This window comes from Eriocheir sinensis, unplaced genomic scaffold, assembly GCF_024679095.1.
Source record: "Eriocheir sinensis breed Jianghai 21 unplaced genomic scaffold, ASM2467909v1 Scaffold298, whole genome shotgun sequence".
Taxonomy (NCBI): Eukaryota; Metazoa; Arthropoda; class Malacostraca; order Decapoda; family Varunidae; genus Eriocheir; species Eriocheir sinensis.
In genome coordinates, this window is record NW_026111607.1 from 38,129 (window position 1) to 42,523 (window position 4,395).

Genomic DNA, 4,395 nt, shown 5'->3' on the forward strand with positions numbered 1-4,395 from the left:
TAACGCAAGTAATAAAGTAAATAAATAGTAGCCAAACACAATATTTACTTAATAACACAAATCAATCAGTTCTGTACCGTCTCTGCCAGTTCTTCTCCCCCGCACGGGCCTTGTCCGCCCTCGTATGGAGTATGCATCTCACGTGTGGGGGGTCTTCACTCACACAGCTCTCTTGGACAGAGTGGAGGCTAAGGCTCTTCGTCTCATCAGCTCTCCTCCTCCTACTGATAGTCTTCTACCTCTTAAAATCCGCCGCCATGTTGCCTCTCTTACTATCTTCTATCGATATTTTCATGCTGACTGCTCTTCTGAACTTGCTGACTGCATGCCTCCCCGCTCCCGCGGCCTCGCCACACACGACTTTCTATTCAAGCTCATCCCTTTACTGTCCAAACCCCTTACGCAAGAGTTAACCAGCATCTTCACTCCTTCATCCCTCACGCTGGTAAACTCTGGAACAATCTTCCTTCATCTGCATTTCCTTCTGCCTACGACTTGAACTCTTTCAAGAGGAGGGTATCAGGACACCTCTCCTCCCAAAATTGAGCTATCTTTCGGCCACTCTAACTCTTTTTAGGAGCAGTGAGTAGCGTTTTTTTTTAAACATTTTTTACCTTTTTTATGGCCTTGAACTGACTCCTCTGCTGTAAAAAAAAAGTCAATAGTTTCCGCCGTCTAATTGCCAGTAATTTATATTTCCTTCGTGTTAAAATTCCCCCCTAGAATCATGAAATTTCCCCCCAGGGGTAAATTTCCCCCAGATTGGGAAGTGCTGAACTAGATAGAGTGTATAGTGAACTTATTTATAGCGAAGTTTTAACATAGTAGGATAATCATATAACATACAAGTCAGAGTATATAACAAATTTATTTATAATGAAATATTAATATCGTGACATCTGTAGGAAACGTGTAACAGGCTCACTGGAGTGTGTGGCGAACAATGCTGTGGTGAAGTTTTAACATCGTGACATCTGTAGGAAACGTGTAACAGGCTCACTGGAGTGTGTGGCGAACAATGCTGTCGTGAAGTTTTAACATCGTGACATCTGTAAGAAACGTGTAACAGGCTCACTGGAGTGTGTGGCGAACAATGCTGTCGTGAAGTTTTAACATCGTGACACACGTAGGACGGGTGTAAGCCAAAAGAAAATCATCGCACTCAAACAACAAAAAAAAATAATAAAGCTGACAGAATTAAGAAAAGATCCACTAAGAAGACTAACACTTGGCAGGAATGATCATGGAGGGAAACATGCAGCAGGCTGAAAGTGAACAGTGGCAGCACTAATATGAAGCAAAAAAAGTGAAAAGGTAAAGTAAAAAAATAAAAAAAATAAAAGAAATTATTGAAACAACAAAACTCGCTTAAAAATATAATGCATGGTCACTCCTCCTTTCCACCTCCTCCCCCTTCTCTTCCTCTTCCTCCTCCTCCTCCTCTTTTCCTTCCTCTTCCTTCTCCTCTTCCTCCTCCTCCTCTTCCTCCTCCTTCGCGCCATCACTATAAACAACAAACAAATAAAGAACATAAGAATAAAATGTGAATTAGTGATTGGAGCCGTTTGGAAAATTTACGGTCCAGGAAAATGTACTTGTGTGTGTGTGTGTGTGTGTGTGTGTGTGTGTGACACGGTGCTGCCCCCTGCTTGTCTTGAGGGCACGGTGCTGCCCCCTGCTTGTCTGGAGGGCACAGTGCTGCCCCCTGCTTGTCTGGAGGGCCCGGAGCTGCCCCCTGCTCGTCTGGAGGGCACGGTGCTGCCCCCTGCTCGTCTGGAGGGCAAGGTGCTGCCGCCTGCTTGTCTGGAGGGCACGGTGCTGCCCCCTGCTCGTCTGGAGGGCACGGTGCTGCCCCCTGCTCGTCTGGAGGGCACGGTGCTGCCCCCTGCTCTTCTGGAGGGCACGGTGCTGCCGCCTCGTTGCCCTCATCCTGCAGTGCTTACCCTGTGTCGCGTGCTGGCCTGGGAGCAGCAGGCAGCCGTGTCCCCGTGCGTCGGGAGCGGGGTCTCACGCACGCCCTCAGCCCTCTGTGATCATTGAGGGTGTGCCCGGGGGGGCTCGCCTCGGGGTGAGGTAAGCAACATCATCGTAGTCTAAGTATTCGGCCTCGTGGCTGGGTGGATGCCCTGAGGGTGTGCCCGGGGGTGCTCGCCTCGGGGTGAGGTAAGCACTATCATCGGAGTCTAAGTTTTCGGCCTCGTGGCTGCGTGGATGCTCGGAGATATTCTCGTAGATTGGAGGCCCGGGGATATCCTCGTAGATTGGAGGCCCAGGGATCTCCTGGTGGATTAGAGGTCAGGGAACTCGTCGTAGATGTGCTCCTCGTCGTCGCCGAAGTACAGGTAGTCGGGCTCCTGCTGCCGCGGCGCCACGCGCGGGTGCACGGTGGGGCCCGTGGGCGGCTCAACGCGGCTGTCGCCGATCGCTGCCTCGCCACCGACGCGCCAGGAGACGGCCAGTCCACGCCGCGGCGGCACGCGGGGCACTGCGGGAAGAATGCGTGACCATTACCGCCATGACAGCGACAACCGTCACGAAGGGGAGAGAGAGAGAGAGAGAGAGGGAGAGGGAGAGAGAGAGAGAGAGAGAGAGAGAGAGAGAGAGAGGGAGGAGCCTTCGCCTTTGCTGTCCTTCATCTTCCACCTTTGATCAGATAGTTAGTGTAGCTTGTCACAAACAGTCTCGTAAGGACTAGCAGGTCTGCTGTTGTTTGTTCTTTCTTTGTGTTTCTTTGTGTTCCTTTGTGTTCCTATCTCTCCTCCTTCCTCCTCCCTTCTTCCCTCCTTCCCTCCTTCCTCCCTATATTTGCTATTTGCGTCCCTCCCTATCTCTCCTCCTTCCCGCCCTATCTCGCCTCCTTCCCTCCCTCCCTCCTTCCCTCCGTCCTTCGCTCCTCCCTCTCTTTTCTACTGTCCCTCCCTCTCTCTCCTTCCCGCCCTCCCTCCCTCCTTCCCTCGTTCCTTCCCTCCTCCCTATCTTCCCTCTTTCCCTCCCTCCCTCCTTCCCTCCTTCCTTCCCTCCTCCTTATCTTTTCTCCTTCCTTCCTCCCTATCTCTCCCTCCTCCCTCCTTTCCTCCTTCCTTCCCTCCTCCCTATCTTTTCTCCTTCCTTCCCTCCTCCCTCCTTCCTATCTTCCCTCTTCCCTCCTTCCCTCCCCGCCTTACTTCTCCTTACCATAAACTCCGTAATGAACCTATTTTCCTTTCTCCTTCTCCTTTTCCCCTTCCTCCCTTTCCCTCTCGTCCCTTCCTTCCCCTCTCTCTCTCTCTCTTCACCTCTCCCTCCTCCCTCCCTCCCTCTCCTCCTCCTTCCACTCCCTCCTGTTCATGTTTTCCTCCTCCGTCTTCTTGTCTTCCTATTTTCAGCCTATTTTTCCTCTTTTCTTCCCTGTTCTCCTTTCCCTTCCTTCTTCCCTTCTTCTGTTCTTGCCTCCCTCCCTCCTCCCCGTCTTCCTGTCTTCTTCCTTTCCTCTCTGTCTTCTCGCTCTTCGTCCCGTCACTTTTGTTTTCATCTCCCTCACTCTTGTCTCTCCTTGATCGCTGTTTCCTCCTCTCCCCTTCATCTCCCTCCCACCTTCCTCCCCTTCTCCTTTCTCTTCATCCGTCCGAGTCGTTCGTCTCTCTCCCTCTCCTTCATCCTCTCTTCATTTCTCTTATTTTCTTCTCTTCTCTTCTTCTCCACTCCTTTGCTCATTCCCTTTCCCTTTCTCTGCATCTCTCCTTCCTTCCCTTCCCTCCTGTCTTCCATTCTCCTCTCCCTGTGTTAATGGCTCGTTCTCTTCTCTCCCTTCATCCCACGTCTCCCTTCCTCCTGCTTTTCTCTCCATCTCCTCTTTCTTCTCTCTTCTCGTCTCCTCTCCCGCCCTTCCCTCCTCTTTTTCCCTCCTTTCATCAAACCCTTTTCCTTTGTCTCCTCCTATCTTGTTCCTCCATTCTCTCTCTCTCTCTCTCTCTCTCTCTCTCTCTCTCTCTCTCTCTCTCTCTCTCTCTCTCTCTCTCTCTCTCTCTCTCTCTCTCTCTCTCCTTCTTTGGATATCCTTCGCTGCCGGAAACGCCACATCACCGCCACAAGAACAACAAGAATACCAACACCTATCATTGCCGACACAACGATGATGGTGATGGTGGTTGTAGGGGTGGTGGTGATGGGGATGTAGGTGCAGTTTATCCATGAGAGGCTTTGACTTTTGTATCCTTTAAGAGTGCATTGTTGATTCGGGTACTGTGATCTCCACCTTGAGGGCCCGTGAGCCTCAACAGTAACAGCCAGGTAATCAGGGAAGTAGCCTGTTCTGCGGCACCTAAGAGCACAATCACCAGCCCATACTGTAAACCAAAGACCGTGGCCATTGTTGCTGCTATAGTTCCACACACGTACCCACAACTCCCACCACTG

General features: G+C 51.2%; 1 long non-coding RNA gene across 1 annotated transcript; it reads right to left on the reverse strand.

The window, feature by feature from the left end:
* Window positions 1-849: 849 nt before the first annotated feature.
* LOC126991528 (uncharacterized) lies at window positions 850-1,905 on the reverse strand. Its single transcript, XR_007745627.1, has 2 exons — window positions 1,125-1,905; window positions 850-974 (listed from the first exon to the last, which is right to left on the reverse strand). It is a non-coding gene; the product is annotated as an uncharacterized LOC126991528 (long non-coding RNA).
* Window positions 1,906-4,395: the final 2,490 nt, after the last annotated feature.